The 19991-nt window shown below is 38.9% G+C and overlaps 1 long non-coding RNA gene across 1 annotated transcript; it reads left to right on the top strand.

Moving 5' to 3' along the window:
• Positions 1 to 67: 67 nt before the first annotated feature.
• On the top strand, positions 68 to 19848 carry LOC123577486. The gene is made up of 3 exons (XR_006701872.1): positions 68 to 78; positions 8173 to 8175; positions 19712 to 19848. It is a non-coding gene; the product is annotated as an uncharacterized LOC123577486 (long non-coding RNA).
• The last annotated feature ends 143 nt before the right edge of the window (positions 19849 to 19991 follow it).

Raw genomic sequence — 19991 nt, 5'->3', positions numbered from 1 at the left:
TGCTGACAGCTCAGAGCCTGGAGCCTGCTTCAGATTCTGTGTCTCCCTCTCTCTCTGTCCCTGCCCCACTTGTGCTCTGTCTCCCTCTCTCAAAAATAAATAAGCAAAAAAAAATTACAAAAAAAAATTACACCATCTATTAAAAAAGTAAAAATAAACAAAAGAAAAGAAAAAAAAAAATGAAGAGAGAGGAACCTAAGAATAATTAGCAATAACTGTGTCCTGCCATGTGGCCTGAGAATGAAAAGACAGATTCCGTGACAGATGACAATGAAGCAACTGAGGAGAGAGAAACAATGAGTAGAGAATTGCTGGGGTGTCCTACACACCAGGGTTTATGTCCAGTCTTCCCTGTGTTTCATTATATTGCTGCCCTTGCATACCATGAATATCTCTCCCAACACTATCCTCAAAATAAATTTGATTCTTTCGCCTAAGATAGGTAGAGGTGGTTTCTGCCACACACAACCAAATGAGATCAAATAAATACACTTTCAGAAATTAAAAAAAGAAAATAGGCAACAGATTTCAGTAGATGTTTCTCTAAAGAAGCCATGCAAATAGTTAATAAACTCAAAACATGGGGGTGCCTGGGTGGCTCAAACTCCTGATTTTGGCTCAGGCTGTGATCCCAGGGTTGTGGGATCCAGCCCCACATGAGACTCTGCACTGAGTGTGGAGCCTGCTTAAGATCCTCTCTTCTCCCTGCCCGTCTTCCCCACTTACACACACACACTCTCTCTCTCAAATTAAAAACAAAAAAGAGTTTTTAAAAAAAGATGCTCAACATCATTAGTCATTAAGAAAATGCAAATCAAAACCACAATGAGATAATACTTCACAGACACTAAGATAACTATAATTTGGAAAAAATTAAAACTCAGAAAATAAGTGTGGGCAAAAATGTTGAAAAACTGGAACCCTCATATATTGGTACCCTAATATATATGGTAAAAAAAAAATGGTATAAGTCACTTTTGAAAAAAGTTTTTCAAAATGTTAAACACAGAGTTTCCATGCAACTCAGTAATTCCATTCCTAGGAATCAACACAAGAGAAATGAATGTCTGTGCTGAGACTTGTACTTAAATTTGTTCCTAACAGCATTATTCATAATAGCCAAAAAGTGGAAACAACCCAAATGTCCATCAACTAGTGAATAAACAAAATGTGGTATATATCTATACAGTGTAATAACATTCAGCAGTAAGAAAAAAAGTAGATTTTTAGGTCAATGAAAACACTCTGATGGTATTATAATGATGGATATATGTCATTATACATTTATACAAACCCATAGAATGTACCACATCAAAAGTGAGCTCCAAGGTAAACTATGGACTTTGGGTGATTAGCTGTCAGTGTAGGTTCATCCTTGATTGGTAACGAACCACTCTGGGGAGAAATGTTGACAATGAGGAAGTTATGCATGTGCCGGGGCAGGAGATATACGGGAAATCTCTGTCTTCCTCTCAATTATGTTGTGAAACTGCTCTTAAAAAATTACACTTTTAAAAATACATATTGTTGGGGCGCCTGGGTGGCGCAGTCGGTTAAGCGTCTGACTTCAGCCAGGTCACGATCTCGCGGTCCGTGAGTTCGAGCCCCGCGTCAGGCTCTGGGCTGATGGCTCAGAGCCTGGAGCCTGTTTCTGATTCTGTGTCTCCCTCTCTCTCTGCCCCTCCCCTGTTCATGCTCTGTCTCAAAAATAAATAAACGTAAAAAAAAAAAAAATACATATTGTTAAAGCACCTGGGTGTCTCAGTCGGTTGAGCAGCTAGCTTTGGCCCAGGTCATGATCTCACAGTTCACAAGTTCGAGCCCTGCATTGGGCTCTATGCTGACAGTTCAGAGTCTGGAGCCTGCTTCAGATTCTGTGTCTCCCTCTCTCTCTGCTCCTCTCCCACTCATGCTCTGTCTCTCTCTCTCTCTCTCTCTCAAAAATAAATAAATAAATAAATAAACATTGAAAACAATTAAAAATATATATTGTTAAGAGGAGATACAGAATAATGCATTCTACATGATTCCATTTTTACTATGTTCAAAAACTGGCTAAACTAATCTATGGTATTACCAAAGATATTGGTTTCTTATAAGGAAAAGACAAAGTTGGGAATGAGACATGAAGAGGTGCTGTGGTCCCAGCAATGTTCTATTTCTTGATGTGTCTGGTGGTGGTTTCATGGAAGTGTTTACTGTAAAAATTCTGTTGTGTTAAAATATGTGCACTTTTTGGGGCATCTGGGTAGCTCAGTTGGTTAAGTGTCTGACTTGGCTCAGGTCATGATCTCATGGTTCATGGGTTCAAGCCCCGCATCAGGCTCTATGCTGACAGTTCAGAGCCTAGAGCCTGCTTCAGATTCTGTGTCTCCCTCTCTCTTTGTCCCTCCCCTGCTCACCGTCTGTCTCTCTCTGTCTCTCAAAAATAAATAAAATGTTAAAAAACTTTTTTTCAAGTATGTGCACTTTTTCCATATGTAGGTTGTACTTTTCAATAAAAATTTATTTTATTTTTATTTATTTATTTTTTTTATTATATGAAATTTATTGTCAAATTGGTTTCCATACAACACCCAGTGCTCATCCCAAAAGGTGCCCTCCTCAATACCCATCACCGACCCTCTCCTCCCTCCCACCCCCCATCAACCCTCAGTTTGTTCTCAATTTTTAACAGTCTCTTATGCTTTGGCTCTCTCCCACTCTAACCTCTTTTTTTTTTTTTTTTTCTTTTTTTTTTTTCCTCCCCCTCCCCCATGGGTTCCTGTTACGTTTCTCAGGATCCACATAAGAGTGAAACCATATGGTATCTGTCTTTCTCTGTATGGCTTATTTCACTTAGCATCACACTCTCCAGTTCCATCCACGTTTCTACAAAAGGCCATATTTCATTTTTTCTCATTGCCACGTAGTATTCCATTGTGTATATAAACCACAATTTCTTTATCCATTCATCAATTGATGGACATTTAGGCTCTTTCCATAATTTGGCTATTGTTGAGAGTGCTGCTATGAACATTGGGGTACAAGTGCCCCTATGCATCAGTACTCCTGTATCCCTTGGATAAATTCCTAGCAGTGCTATTGCTGGGTCATAGGGTAGGTCTATTTTTAATTTTCTGAGGAACCTCCACACTGCTTTCCAGAGCGGCTGCACCAATTTGCATTCCCACCAACAGTGCAAGAGGGTTCTCGTTTCTCCACATCCTCTCCAGCATCTATAGTCTCCTGATTTGTTCATTTTGGCCACTCTGACTGGCGTGAGGTGATACCTGAGTGTGGTTTTGATTTGTATTTCCCTGATGAGGAGCGACGTTGAGCATCTTTTCATGTGCCTGTTGGCCATCCGGATGTCTTCTTTAGAAAAGTGTCTATTCATGTTTTCTGCCCATTTCTTCACTGGGTTATTTGTTTTTCAGGTGTGGAGTTTGGTGAGCTCTTTATAGATTTTGGATACTAGCCCTTTGTCCGATATGTCATTTGCAAATATCTTATCCCATTCCGTTGGTTGCCTTTTAGTTTTGTTGGTTGTTTCCTTTGCTGTGCAGAAGCTTTTTATCTTCATAAGGTCCCAGTAGTTCACTTTTGCTTTTAATTCCCTTGCCTTTGGGGATGTGTCGAGTAAGAGATTGCTACGGCTGAGGTCAGAGAGGTCTTTTCCTGCTTTCTCCTGTAAGGTTTTGATGGTTTCCTGTCTCACATTCAGGTCCTTTATCCATTTTGAGTTTATTTTTGTGAATGGTGTGAGAAAGTGGTCTAGTTTCAACCTTCTGCATGTTGCTGTCCAGTTCTCCCAGCACCATTTGGTAAAGAGGCTGTCTTTTTTCCATTGGATGTTCTCTCCTGCTTTGTCAAAGATGAGTTGGCCATACGTTTGTGGGTCTAGTTCTGGGGTTTCTATTGTATTCCATTGGTCTATGTGTCTGTTTTTGTGCCAATACCATGCTGTCTTGATGATGACAGCTTTGTAGTAGAGGCTAAAGTCTGGGATTGTGATGCCTCCTGCTTTGGTCTTCTTCTTCAAAATTCCTTTGGCTATTCGGGGCCTTTTGTGGTTCCATATGAATTTTAGGATTGCTTGTTCTAGTTTCGAAAAGAATGCTGGTGCAATTTTGATTGGGATTGCATTGAATGTGTAGATAGCTTTGGGTAGTATTGACATTTTGACAATATTTATTTTTCCAATCCATGAGCATGGAATGTCTTTCCATTTCTTTATATCTTCTTCAATTACCTTCATAAGCTTTCTATAGTTTTCAGCATACAGATCCTTTACATCTTTGGTTAGATTTATTCCTAGGTATTTTATGCTTCTTGGTGCAATTGTGAATGGGATCAGTTTCTTTATTTGTCTTTCTGTTGCTTCATTGTTAGTGTTTAAGAATGCAACTGATTTCTGTACATTGATTTTGTATCCTGCAACTTTGCTGAATTCATGGATCAATTCTAGCAGACTTTTGGTAGAGTCTATTGGATTTTCCATGTATAATATCATGTCATCTGCAAAAAGCGAAAGCTTGATTTCATCTTTGCCAATTTTGATGCCTTTGATTTCCTTTTGTTGTCTGATTGCTGATGCTAGAACTTCCAGCACTATGTTAAACAACAGCGGTGAGAGTGGGCATCCCTGTCGTGTTCCTGATCTCAGGGAAAAAGCTCTCAGTTTTTCCCCATTGAGGATGATGTTAGCTGTGGGCTTTTCATAAATGGCTTTTATGATCTTTAAGTATGTTCCTTCTATCCCGACTTTCTCAAGGGTTTTTATTAAGAAAGGGTGCTGGATTTTGTCAAAGGCCTTTTCTGCATCGATTGATAGGATCATATGGTTCTTCTCTTTTTTTTTGTTAATGTGATGTATCACGTTGATTGATTTGCGAATGTTGAACCAGCCCTGCATCCCAGGAATGAATCCCACTTGATCATGGTGAATAATTCTTTTTATATGCTGTTGAATTCGATTTGCTAGTATCTTATTGAGAATTTTTGCATCCATATTCATCAGGGATATTGGCCTGTCGTTCTCTTTTTTTACTGGGTCTCTGTCTGGTTTAGGAATCAAAGTAATACTGGCTTCATAGAATGAGTCTGGAAGTTTTCCTTCCCTTTCTATTTCTTGGAATAGCTTGAGAAGGATAGGTATTATCTCTGCTTTAAACGTCTGGTAGAACTCCCCTGGGAAGCCATCTGGTCCTGGACTCGTATTTGTTGGGAGATTTTTGATAACCGATTCAATTTCTTCGCTGGTTATGGGTCTGTTCAAGCTTTCTATTTCCTCCTGATTGAGTTTTGGAAGAGTGTGGGTGTTCAGGAATTTGTCCACTTCTTCCAGGTTGTCCAGTTTGTTGCCATATAATTTTTCATAGTATTCCCTGATAATTGTTTGTATCTCTGAGGGATTGGTTGTAATAATTCCATTTTCATTCATGATTTTATCTATTTGGGTCATCTCCCTTTTCTTTTTGAGAAGCCTGGCTAGAGGTTTGTCAATTTTGTTTATTTTTTCAAAAAACCAACTCTTGGTTTCGTTGATCTGCTCTACAGTTTTTTTAGACTCTATATTGTTTATTTCTGCTCTGATCTTTATTATTTCTCTTCTTCTGCTGGGTTTGGGGTGTCTTTGCTGTTCTGCTTCTATTTCCTTTAGGTGTGCTGTTAGATTTTGTATTTGGGATTTTTCTTGTTTCTTGAGATAGGCCTGGATTGCAATGTATTTTCCTCTCAGGACTGCCTTCGTTGCGTCCCAAAGCGTTTGGATTGTTGTATTTTCATTTTCGTTTGTTTCCATATATTTTTTAATTTCTTCTCTAATTGCCTGGTTGACCCACTCATTCGTTAGTAGGGTGTTCTTTAACCTCCATGCTTTTGGAGGTTTTCCAGACTTTTTTCTGTGGTTGATTTCAAGCTTCATAGCATTGTGGTCTGAAAGTATGCATGGTATAATGTAAATTCTTGTATACTTATGAAGGGCTGTTTTGTGACCCAGTTTATGTTTTGTGACCCATTCTCTATCTTGGAGAATGTTCCATGTGCACTGGAGAAGAAAGTATATTCTGTTGCTTTGGGATGCAGAGTCCTAAATATATCTGTCAAGTCCATCTGATCCAATGTCTCATTCAGGGCCCTTGTTTCTTTATTGACCGTGTGTCTAGATGATCTATCCATTTCTGTAAGTGGGGTGTTAAATTCCCCTGCAATTACCACATTCTTATCAATAAGGTTGCTTATGTTTAAGAGTAGTTGTTTTATATATTGGGTGGCTCCAGTATTCGGAGCATAGACATTTATAATTGTTAGCTCTTCCTGATGAATAGACCCTGTAACTATTATATAATGTCCTTCTTCATCTCTTGTTACAGACTTTAATTTAAAGTCTAGTTTGTCTGATATAAGTATGGCTACTCCAGCTTTCTTTTGGCTTCCAGTAGCATGATAAATAGTTCTCCATCCCCTCACTCTCAATCTAAAGATGTCCTCAGGTCTAAAATGAGTCTTGTTTTTTTATCCATTCTAATACCCTATGTCTTTTGGTTGGCGCATTTAATCCATTTACATTCAGTGTTATTATAGAAAGATACGGGTTTAGAGTCATTGTGATGTCTGTATGTTTTATGCTTGTAGTGTTGTCTCTGGTACTTTGTCTCACAGGGTCCCCCTTAGGATCTCTTGTAGGGCTGGTTTAGTGGTGACAAATTCCTTCAGTTTTTGTTTGTTTGGGAAGACCTTTATCTCTCCTTCTATTCTAAATGACAGACTTGCTGGATAAAGGATTCTCGGCTGCATATTTTTTCTGTCTAGCACACTGAAAATCTCGTGCCAATTCTTTCTGGCCTGCCAAGTTTCAAAAGAGAGGTCAGTCACGAGTCTTATAGGTCTCCCTTTATATGTGAGGGCACGTTTACCCCTTGCTGCTTTCAGAATTTTCTCTTTATCCTTGTATTTTGCCAGTTTCACTATGATATGTCGTGCAGAAGATCGATTCAAGTTCCGTCTGAAGGGAGTTCTCTGTGCCTCTTGGATTTCAATGCCTTTTTCCTTCCCCAGTTCAGGGAAGTTCTCAGCTATTATTTCTTCAAGTACCCCTTCAGCACCTTTCCCTCTCTCTTCCTCCTCTGGGATACCAATTATGCGTATATTATTTCTTTTTAGTGTATCACTTAGTTCTCTAATTTTCCCCTCATACTCCTGGATTTTTTTATCTCTCTTTTTCTCAGCTTCCTCTTTTTCCATAACTTTATCTTCTAGTTCACCTATTCTCTCCTCTGCCTCTTCAATCCGAGCTGTGGTGGTTTCCGTTTTGTTTTGCATTTCATTTAAAGCGTTTTTCAGCTCCTCGGGACTGTTCCTTAGTCCCTTGATCTCTGTAGCAAGAGATTCTCTGCTGTCCTCTATACTGTTTTCAAGCCCAGCGATTAATTTTATGACTATTATTCTAAATTCACTTTCTGTTATATTATTTAAATCCTTTTTGATCAGCTCATTAGCTATTGTTATTTCCTGGAGATTCTTCTGAGGGGAATTCTTCTGCTTGGTCATTTTGGATAGTCCCTGGCGTGGTGAGGACCTGCAGGGCACTTCCCCTGTGCTGTGGTGTATAACTGGAGTTGGTGGGCGGAGTTGCAGTCAGACCTGATGTCTGCCCCCGGCCCACCGCTGGGGCCACAGTCAGACTGGTGTGTGCCTTCTCTTCCCCTCTCCTAGGGGCGGGATTCACTGTGGGGTGGCGTGGCCCGTCTGGGCTACTTGCACACTGCCAGGCTTGTGATGCTGGGGATCTGGCGTATTAGCTGGGGTGGGTAGGCAAGGTGCACAGGGGCAGGAGGGGCAGGCTTAGCTCGCTTCTCCTTAGGTGATCCACTTCAGGAGGGGCCCTGTAGCAGCGGGAGGGAGTCAGATCCGCTGCCGGAGGTTTGGCTCCTCCGCAGAAGCACAGAGTTGGGTGTTTGCGCGGAGCGAGGAAGTTCCCTGGCAGGAACTGGTTCTCTTTGGGATTTTGGATGGGGGATGGGCGGGGGAGATGGCGCTGGCGAGCGCCTTTGTTCCCCGCCAAACTGAGCTCTGTCGTCCAGGGGCTCAGCAGCTCTCCCTCCCTTTGTCCTCCAGCCTTCCCGCTTTCCGAGCAGAGCTAATTTATGACCTCCCAGACGCTAAGTCGCACTTGCTGTCGGAACACAGTCCGTCAGGCCCCTCCGCTTTTGCCGGCCAGACTCGGGGGCTCTGCTTGGCTGGCGAGCCGCCCCTCGGCCCCGGCTCCCTCCCGCCAGTCCGTGGAGCGCGCACCGCCTCGCCGCCCTTCCGACCCTCTTCTGTGGGCCTCTCCTGCGCTTGGCTCCGGCGACTCCGTTCTGCTAATCCTCTGGCGGTTTTCTGGGTTATTTAGGCAGGTGTAGGTGGAATCTAAGTGATCAGCAGGACGCGTGGTGAGCCCAGCGTCCTCCTACGCCGCCATCTTCCAAAAATTTATTTTAAAAATAAAACAAAAAAGAAACAAAGCACTGACACATGCCACAATACACATGAACTTAAAAAATTAAGTTTTAGGGTTGCCAGGTGGCTCAGTCAATTAAGTGTCTGACTCTTCATTTCGGCCCAGGTCATGATCTCACAGTTTGTGAGATGAGCTCCAGGTCTGCGCTGACAGCATGGAGCCTGCTTGGGATTCTCTCTCTCCCCTCTCTCTGCCCCTCCCCCATGTGCATGTGTACTCTTTTTCACTCTCAAAAAACAAACATTAAAGAATTAAGTTTTATAAAAACATATACTAACTGAAAGAAGCAAGACATAAAACACCACATATTATAAGGTTCCATTTATATGAAATGTCTTGAAAAGTTAAATCTATGGAGACAGAAAGCAAATTAGTGATTGCCTAGCCCTGGGGATGGGAATGGGAATGATTGCGAATGGGCATGAAGTTTCTGTTTGGAGGATGGAAATGTTCTAAAATTAGGTTGTGGTGATAGTTGCACAACTTTGAGAATATACTAAAAAAAAATTGAATTTTACATTTCAAATGGCAGGGTTTAATGGCATGTTAATTACATTTCAATAAAGCTGTGAAAAATGTAGTTGAAATGGACAAATGCTTTGAAAAACACAACTTACGAAAACCAATAAAGAAAAAATAAAAATCTGAATGAAATTAAGTATCAATGAAATTGCATCTTTAATTAAAACTGTTTCGGGGGTGCCTGGGTGGCTCAGTAGGTTAAGCGTCCAACTTCAGCTCAGGTCATGATCTCACAGTCTGAGTTCGAGCCCCACGTTGGGCTCTGTGCTGACAGCTCAGAGCCTGGAGCCTGCTTCCGATTCTGTGTCTCCCTCTCTCTCTGCCCCTCCCCTGCTCATGCTCTGTCTCTCTCTGTCTCAAAAATAAATAAAAACATTAAAAAAAATTAAAAAAACAAAAACAAAAACTGTTCCACAAAGAAAAGTTTAAGTCAAAATAGCTTCAGTGGTGAATTCTTCTGAACATTTAAGGGAAAAAAAAAACCAATATTACAAAAACAAACAAACAAAACCTCTCGCACAGAGTAGAAAAGAGGAGAGAATAGATTAAATCCATTGCATGACCTTGGAGTTTCCTTTTACTCCTAAATTACTAAGAGTTCATGAAGAATTGTTAAATTTTATCAACTTTGTTCCCTGTATCTATTGAAATGATTATATGGGTTTTCTCCTTCATATAAAAAAGGTAATATTTTATGATCAAGGGTAATTTATGCCAGGAATGTAATCTTGGAATAGGCATAAAAGCATATATTATAAAAGATTGTTAAATTAGACTTCACTGAAATTAAATATTTCTAAATCTAAAAGACAAGAAATAACAAGGGATGGTGAAAATTCAGAGAAAAGGGAATTCTTGTGCACTGTTGGTGGCAATACAGCCACTATGGAAAACAGTGTGAAGCTTCCCCAAAATATAAAAAATTGGCCTACCATGTGATTCAGCAATGCGACTTCTGGGGATTTATCTGAAAAAAACAAAAACATTAACTCAAAAAGATATTGCGACTGCAGGTTAACTGCAGCATTATTTACAATAGCCAAGATATGGCAACAACCTAAGTGTCCATAAGTAGATGAATGGATAAAGAAATTGTGATTGTAGAGGCACCTGGGTGGCTCAGTCTGTTGAGTGTCTGACTCTTGGTTTCAACTGGGGTCATGATCTCACAGTTCATGGGTTTGAGCCCTGTGTCAGGCTCTGCACTGATAGCTTGGAGCCTGCTTGATATTCTCTCCCTCTCTTTCTGCCACTCCCCTGCTTGTGCACACCTGTTCTCTTGCTCTCTCACTCTCTCTCTCAAAAAGATAAATAAATAAACTCAGAAAACAAGACATTATGATTACATATTCAGCTGAATATTATTTAGCCATTAAAAAGAATGGCATCTTGCCATCTGTGACAGCATGGATGGATCTTGAGGTCATCGTGCTAAGTGAAGTAGAGACAGAGAAAGACAAATACCATATGATCTCACTAAACGTGGAATCTATATTAAAAAAAATAAATTTTTAAAAAAGCTCATGGATTCAGAGAATAGACTGAAGGTTGCTGGAGGGCAGTGTTGGAGGAGGATGAAATGGGTGAAGAGGTCAAAAGGTACAAACTTCCAATTATAAAATAAATAACTCATGGGGCTGTCATGCACAGTATGGTGACTCTACCTAATCATCTGTATTGCATAAAGTTACTAATAGAGTAAAACTTCTCATCTCAAGAAAAAATATATAACTATTCATAGTGGTGGATGTTAACTAGAATTTTTGTAGTGGTCATTTCACAATATATACAAATAGCAAATCATTATGTTGTACATCTGAAATTAATATGTTATATGCCAATTATGCCTCAAGTTTAAACAAACTTTAAAAAAAGAAAAGAAAGAAAATATATACAGGGGGGGGGAACAACTGTAATGAAAACCAGTGTACCTTCATTAATAGCAAACATATATATTTAAAATTTTTAAAGATTGCCAGAAATAGTTACTGTGTAATAACAAAAGTTTCAATTAATTGGGAAGATCATAATCTCAATACCAAATGCATCTAACATGACAGATCCAAAATATATAAAGCAAGAACTGACTGTACTACAAAAGAATAAACACACCATTATGTTGAGCAATTTTAACCTGGCAAATGCTACCTTGCCCTGTGATCAAGGTTAACCTCACCAGTGGTAAGTCATGTTGATCTAATGTGCTCCTAGTAGCTAGATGAGAAAGGCACTTTACCTTTGTGGGTTTCCCCATTAAACCTGTAACTCCCATCTAACCATGACCAAAACATCAGACAATCTCAAATTGAGGGACATTCTATGAAATATCAGAATAGTACTCCTCAAAACTGTCAAAAGTCATCCCAACATGGAGAGACTAAGAAAATGTCACGGAATAGGGAATATTAGAAGACAAGATAATTAAATGCAGTGTGGTATCCCAAACCAAATTCTGAAACCAAAACACGTCATTAGTGCTATATGTTATATATTAATTACATATGAGAAAAATGAGTGAAATTCAAAGAAAATCTGGAGTTTACTTCATTGTAGTGTGTTAATGTAGGTTTACTAGTTGTGATAAATGTGCAATGGTAATATAAGATATTAACCTTAGAGGAAACTGGGTGATAGATAGACAGTAACTCCCTGTATCATCTCTGCAACTTTTTAGTAAATCTAAAGCTATTCTAAAATCAAAGTTTATTTAAAAAAAAAAAGAAAGATCTCTGTTTGTCAAAAGATATCCCTAAGAGAAGGGAAAGACAAACCACTGACCAGGAGAAAGTATTTGTAATAAATACATTAATAAAGAACTCAATTCTTTAAAAAAAAAAAAGTGCACACACACATACGTATATACAAGTAAAAACCTTGGATTACAAGTAACTTGTTCTGCGAGTGTTCCACAAGACAAGCAAACGTTTCTAATAAATTTTAATTTGATAAACGAGAGATGTCTTGCAATACAAGTAGTGGCATGAAACAACATGATCACAACTGAGCCAATGGTTCTTGAAATTTGCTTTGATATACGAGTGCTTTGGATTACAAGCAAGTTTCCAGAATGAATTGTGCTTGCAAACCAAGGTTTTACTCTAGATACATATGAAACATCCAGTGGTGTACCAAGGGCAGGGCAGTAGGAAAGTATACCCTGGGAGCAGACAATAAAGCATTGTATTATCTGTGAAGAATGTGCAAGCAATAATAAAAGTAACTAAAAGTCAGTATGTACCATAGTAACATGGCCTGGAAATTGTAAACAATGTCATAATAAAATACGTAGGAAAAACATCATTTATTGGTGTAAGTTCTAAACTTGAAGTGTGATACATAGACATAAAGTAACCTGAGATCCTTTCAGACAGTCCATGGAGTAAAAATATTTTCATAATAATATAAATCATTATTTGCCTTCTCATTATGTTGACTATGTGTACTGATGGTCCAGAAACAATGATGAGTAAAATTGCTTGCTCCTCAGCAAGGCAAGTGCACAAATCACACTAGTACACATTGTATTCTTCACCACTAGACACTCACAGTTAAATAACCTAGTTTTACTTAAGAATATCCCTAATGAAACAGTAAATGTCAACCATTGAGCACCCATATTTGTTGTTGTTGTTATTGTTTATATTTTTTCTTTTTTTAATATGAAATTAATTGTCAAATTGGTTTCCATACAACACTCAGTGCTCATCCCAAAAGGTGCCCTCCTCAATACCCATCACCCACTCTCCCCTCCCTCCCACCCCCCCCCATCAACCCTCAGCTTGTTCTTAGTTGAGCACCCATATTTTTTGAGTAATGAAATGAAATATAAAGCACTCTGCTGTCCCAAGGAAGAGTACTTCTGTGATTATTTCAATTGTGAGCTAATCTAACCACTTCTATGGAACACCATTTTGAGTTAAAAAGTATCTGATAGACTGTAGTTATTCAAGCCTGGTTATTCAATAGGCATTATCTGAAAAATGAACAAAGTAAGGCTAGCATTACCAAAGAAAACAATGTAAACATTCATTACCTAAAATTTGAGCTTTCAAACCAAAACTGAATGTTGGAAATCTGTATCTGCCACTGTGAGTTTGAAAGCTTCCATAAGCATACAGACTCTTCTGATGAGATCAGTGGTAATGTTAACAAATGTGATTGTTTTGCTATTGTAAAAAGAAATGTATAAACATTTTTAAAAAACTGCATTAATTCAGGGAAATAGTATTTCCCAAATCACCAGTGACTAATGCTACAAAGTCATGCATGAAGAAAAAGATTCATTCAGAGGTAAGACAGGCCAAGAGACTATAATGTAACAGAGTATGAAAAGTTCATTTATGTGTTACTAACCTGTAAGAAACTACTTCTTGTCAAGTTTTGGTGTAGTATCAAAGAAGAATATCTACAATTATTTAAATAGGCTATTAAAATACCCTCTCTTCTCCCACTACATATCATGTGAGGCCAGATTCTTTAACTAGAATAACATATTGCAACAAAGCAGATGCAGAAGGATATATGAGACTCCAGCGGCATAAACGTAAAAGGACCCCTCCTTACCATTAAATTTTGTTTTGTTTTGTTTCGGAAAATTAATTACTTTTTATACATTTATATTGTGTATGTTAATACGCAGTGGATTGTGTGTCTTTAAGATGGAAATTTAATTTTAAAAAATATTTAAATTTTTGTTCAGTTTTAATTTCTAATAAGGTGACTATCAGTACATATAACTCACATAAACAAAAACAAAGAACTCAGTAATTTGTAAGAATGCAGTAACACCCTGAGAACAAAAAGGATTTTTTTTTCCTGAGACCAGAGAGTTTGAGCACTGCTACTCTGAATGACTGCAGCTACTATGTTGAATTTCAGTAATACATGTATCAAATTAGTACACCTTTATTACTTTTTTCTTTTTTCTGTAATAAGCATTTTATTCTATGTGAAAGCTAATTCAAAGAACTTCACTTCCATAATTAGCCAACTACACACAGACCCAGCTACATGCATTCATTTAGAGAGTAAATTCTTAACAATTGAGAATCATTCAAACATCCTTCATGTGTGGTTCTTGTCTCCACGTCTGTGAAAACACATAGTCCTACTTTTTTTTTAAATTAAATTAAATTAAATTTTATTTTATTTTAAATTTTAGAAGTAGGCTTCATGCCCAGTATTGAGCCCAGTGAGAGGCTTGAACTCATGACCCTGTGATCAAGATCTGAGCTTAGATCAGGAGTTGGACACTTAACTGAGCCACACAGGCACCCCCATATTCCTACATTTAAAGAGTGGTTTCTAGGGGCACCTCAGCACCTCAGTCGGTTAAACATCCAACTCTTGATTTCAGCTCAGGTCATGACCTCACAGTTTGTGAGATCAAGCCTGGCTTCAGGCCCCATGCTGACAGCACTGAGCCTGCTCAGGATTCCCTCTCTTCCTCTCTCTCCACTCCCTCCCTGCTCATGCTTGCTCTCTCTCTCAAAAATAAATAAATAAACATTAAAAAAAAAAAGAAACAGTGGATTCCAAATAATACAATATTGCAGTGATTATAGTAAAGATAATGAAGATAATAATGATATAGTATGTATATTATACAATATAGCAATGGTCATAATAAAGATAAATAAGAACTCAAGTTACTTCAATTCTGTAATTCCATGTGACCATTTGGAGCTTTTATTTGTGTTTAAAATTTAACACAACGAAACAGTGTAAACTATGAAGTGTAATTTTTTTTGCTAAGGGTAAATTTGAATCCATAAATGAAATATTTTACTAAATTTTAATAATATCTGTACAACTGAAATGTATTTTTTCAAATTGTTCATTGTGTTTTAACCTGAAGAACAAATCAAGAAAATAATTAGTTTGTCATATTGAGAAGACAAATGATGTTCTTCTTCAGGTTTTATATATACAGTAGGTAATCACTGCCGACACCACACAAAATGATGACACATTGGATACTGTCCTCCCAAGTTCAGCATCAAGGGCTTCTTTTTAAAGGATGCCTATAGTATCTGTATTCATAGGTTAGGTCCTCTTTTGTGTCTGATTTTTAATTCCACTCAAAATTATGAGGGAAATTCATCCATGTTGGTGAATGTATCAGGAGTTCAATTTCCTCAATCTTCTCAACAGAGTGTCATTTTTCACAATGTTGCTCATGTCAACTCTTAAGTGAAGCGCTCTCAATTCCTTATGTGATTAGGTCCTCTTCTGTGATTTCATAGCCTCTTGTAGGTATGCAACTCAACTATAGCACTTATCACATTGAAGTTAATCTATCATCTTTTTTCAGTTAGAGAGCTGGGGAACTCAGCGTCTAGCCCAGAACCTGACACATGATAGAATTGTATTTATTGTATTAATCAGGAGATATATAGCTGGAGACGCAGGAAAGCTGACAGTGTAGTTCCAGTCTGAGTCTAGAAGCCTAGGAAGGACCAGCATAGCTAATGGTATAGTTCTAGTCCAAATGTCAGCAGACTTAAACCCAGGAAGACCCAGTGGTTCAAATTTAGTCATGGCAGGAAAAAAAGGATGTCCCAGCTTGAAAGCAGTCAGGCAGGAGGAGTTCTTTCCTACTCAGCCTTTTTGTTCTATTCAGGCCTTCAACTGATTGGATGAGGTCCAACCACATTAGGGAGAGTAATCTGCTTTACTCAATCTACCAACTCAAATGTTAAACCCATCCAAAAACACCCTCACAGAAACATCCAGAACAATGTTTAACCAAATATCTGGGTACCCTGAGGCCCAGTCAGGTTGTAGAAAATTAACCACCACATTTATCAATGTTTCTCTGTCTGCATTGGTCTTTGCCATCAATAACTTAGAGGATGAATAGACATGTAAGGATCATATTTGTAAAGCAGAATGAAATATGGCTAATGAGGGGTATATAGGATGTAAGTTTTACTTCATCTAACAGTTAACTTCTATTGGAGGAGCAAAGGATGAGTAAGATTCTGATAGGAGGAGACTTATGTAGTGAGGGCAAGATCTTACAGACAAGAAGCAGCTTCAACACAAAAGGCTCTTCTGCAGTTTGGATTCAGATCACATTTGTAAGGCAATCTTTGGCTAAAGAAGGTTCCTGAGACAGGTGTTCAGATAACTAAACACACAGGGTGCTCCCCAACCTGCGTTAAATCCAAGAAATTTTCCAGTGCTCAAACAACCACTGTTGTTATCCTCAAGGATCAGCCTTGACTCTGAGCTAGTTACCATGGAGACCATCTAAATCTCACGCTTTTCCTTAGTGATGTCCAAGAAAACTCAGGCTGAGATCTACTCATAAAATATTCTAACATGTGACTTTATTCCGAAATAGATGATTAAGTCCTTGGTAGAAAAAAAAGCAATGGTGTGTATGTAGGAATGTGAAGGTCAGAGTTCTCTGAAAATGAAAATCTTGATAAGTAACTGTTTACATTGTATTTCACTCTTCTGATTTCTAACTAAAACATGTTTATTTTAGAAAATTTAGGGGGCGTCTGTGTGGCTCAGTCGGTTAAGCTCAGATCATGATCTTAGGGTTCATGAGTTCATACCCCACATTGGGCTCTCGGTTATCAGCACAGAGCCCACTTCGGATCCTCTGTTCCTCTTCTCACTCTGCCTCTCTCCCACCTCCTGTGCTCTCTCCATCTCTCAAAAATAAATAAACATTTTAAAAAATGATTAAAGGGGCACCTGAGAGGCTCAATTGTTTAAGCACCTGACTCTTGGTTTTGGCTCAGGTCATGATCTTGCAGTTTCGTGAAATCAAGCCTCATATTGGGCTCTGCACTGGCAGCACAGAGCCTGCTTGGGATTCTATCTCCCTCTCTCTCTGCCCCTTTCTGACTCACGCTCTCTGGCTCTCTCAAAATAAATAAATAAACTTAAAAAAAATAAATGACTAAAAAAAAGAGGAAACTTAAAATCACCCATAATCATTTTTTTCCTTTTATGGTGGGAAAGAATATAAGGTAACACCTGTAAGACTCTTCCTCCTCCCCTCCAATCTCACCAACCCCATCCCTAAAATAGTCACCTTCATCAATTTAGTCCTTATCAGCCCTGCCAATTTCTCTCTTGCTTATCCATTTATTGATTCAGCAAAAATTTATTGAATGGGCACTCTGAGTGAAACTCTATTCTAAATGAAACTGTTTCACTGCTAAATAAATCTGATAAGATTCCTATTCCCATGGGTTACACTGTAGTGAGAGAAGACCTATAATAAACCAGTAAACAAATGAATACATGGAAAAATACTAGCTGGCAATAAATGTTATACCAAAAATAAGATGGCAATATTATATCTGAGACTAAACTGTGAAGTTAAAATCAGCTCAGTGAAGACTGAGGGAAGATATTGCAAGTACAGAGAAGAGTAGGGGAAAAGGCCATGTGGTCAATAGAGAAAGAAAGACAGTGTGGCTCTACAGATGGTGGGAGTGGAGAGAAAGAGTTATGAGGTTGGAGGGGTGAGCCAGCGACACATGACAGAGAGCTTTTGGGGAGGACAGTGTCAAAAGAGCCTGGCCTTTAAGAGCAACAGGAAGCCACTGAAGAGTTTTTCCAGGGAAGTGATAAGCTCTATCTATGTTTTTGGCTTTACTGTGGAGAATATATTTAGAGCTGAGATTCCCAGCATGAGGTCCACAGACACTCCCAAGAAGTCCATAGATAGAATGCAAGGGGTTCATTACCTTTAAAGGGAGAAAACTACCTGGCCCAGGCCCTTGGAGAAGTCAAACTCTCAAAATTATTTTATTCTGTTTATTCTCCAGTTCCTCTTCCTGAAACATCAAAATCATCCTCTCTGGTTTCCCCAGTGCCATAGTGGCAGGATCTCAATTTGACAGGAAGTAGCTTCTTTTTTCTGTTTTTTCTCTTAGGGGAGTGTTTAAATGTAAACCGCATCAGAAGCCTACTAACTTAAAAGGTTTAGATTCAAAGACAAAGTTAACCTTACATGAACTGAGCAGATTAAGAGGGACTTTGGGATCAGGGCAAAAGGATCCTCATAACTTGAACTCAATACTTCTATAACCCACTCCAGCTCATCTCAGATTCTGGTTCCCTGCTGCTAACTGCAAAAGGGAAGCAGACACAAAAAATGCCTTGTAATAGGGCAGGAAAATGGGGCGTGGAAGCACACTTGTAAAGAAAGAAGAAATAAAGTGCTTCTTGAAACTGTTTGCTTAGCAATATTTCCCTAACACAGGCATTAGTTAAAAATACAAATACCTGTGCTCCACCCCAGACATTTTGACTCAGAGTTTCCAAAGGCGGGGCCCAACAATCACCTTTGGTGATTATAATGATCAACCTGTTTCGAAAACATTATAAATATCTGTGGGGGAAAAATCTAGAAGACCCCATGGAACATTTGATTAGCAGGCTCAGACTGAGGAAGCACAATCCTACTCTTTTAAGCCCTCATATAAATGGTTTTTGGCTTCAATAATTGTGGCCATTTTCATCAGCAGATTATTAGAAGAGTGACTGACTGGCATATTAACAAACTAAACAATTGATATTTGATAAAACTGCTGAGATTACTGACATTGAAAAAGAGAATGACTGAATTTATCTTCCATTGTACCCTTCAAGATGTAAAATTACTTCTTTTCATGCGGCCAGAACAAGTGGACTCCAGTTGATGTGGACGAGGACCATACAATTTATTAAATGATACTTGGAAACTCTCATAAAAGTGATTAATCTATGTGCACTCAGAGCTCTGAGGAGTCATTTTTCAGATAGTCTATTGTTTCTACATTCAGAGAACCAACCTGAGTGTGTCTGAGCTTTGTAAGAGGAAGAGCTGTTTTTCAAAAGAATCACAGAATATTGCAGTTGGTGATCTCATGTAGGCTCAAGGCTGTCAATGCTTTCTATACATTGCTAGCTCCAAATTCCTATCTCTGACCATTGCTTTCCCCCAAAGTTTGGATTCTTAGAGCCAACTGTTTACTTGACATCTCTACTTACTTTAATATGCATCTAAAACCTCCCAAGACTACGACTGAACTTCTGCTCTTTCCTTGCATCCCTCATTCTTTTCCATCTCAGTTAATGAAGACTCTGCTTTTCCAGTTGCTTAGTTATTCTTGAGTCTTGTTTATCTCCCACTCCATATCCACATCCACGAACCAATTCTTTCTGCTTTCCCTTAAGAATATATTTAGAACCCACTCACTTCTCAACACCTTCACCATAACCACCCCAATTGTCCCCTGGATAAGTGCAGGAGTCTTCTAACTGGTCACTTTTCTTCTCCACTTGCCTATCTTCTGATGAGGGAGCATAGGGCAAGCTGAGGGTAAAATACAGGCTGTCACACCCTCTCCCCAGAAGGAATGTCTGTGATATTTCTTGGACACTTCTGGCTACCTAAGAACAGAGGAAAGGGTTTAAGTGCTTGCCATTGTAATGTGGAAATGAAGGCAAATGAAAAATTAAATTCCCTTACTGCCTACAGCCCATTGACAAGTCCTTGAAACTGGCAGAGTAAACTCCCTTTAGGAGCTCAGCTGCCTGGATAATGATACTTCACTAGGGGCAAAAGGGAATCTTGGTTTAACATTATCCCAACCTCAAGGATCCCATAAGTCTACTTCCTTTATCTCAACTGCCCAAAGATATATGCCGGCAATCATACTCCAAGCTTATGGCCCCGATTTACATCTGAAGGATCTCATGACTGAAATTTGATTAAACGGTAATAAATGGTGCTTCCTTAGCAACAGCTAGCCCCTTAAGGTCCTGGAAACCTTGCTTCCAAAATTCCTTAGAGACTTACTCTATCCCTGACCCCCTCCCAACCTGAGGGTATATAATGAGTTACCTGTCACAACCCCAGTGCAGCTCTTCCTATCCATGGGTCTTGCCTCCATGCTTTAATAAAATCACCTTTTTGCACCAAAGATGTCTTCAAGAATTCTTTCTTGGCTGTCAGCTCCAGACCACCCCA

The sequence above is a fragment of the Leopardus geoffroyi genome, chromosome D2 (assembly GCF_018350155.1).
Source record: "Leopardus geoffroyi isolate Oge1 chromosome D2, O.geoffroyi_Oge1_pat1.0, whole genome shotgun sequence".
NCBI lineage: Eukaryota > Metazoa > Chordata > Mammalia > Carnivora > Felidae > Leopardus > Leopardus geoffroyi.
The sequence above is the reverse complement of the archived record's forward strand: the minus strand, read 5'-3'. Positions and strand labels throughout refer to the sequence as shown.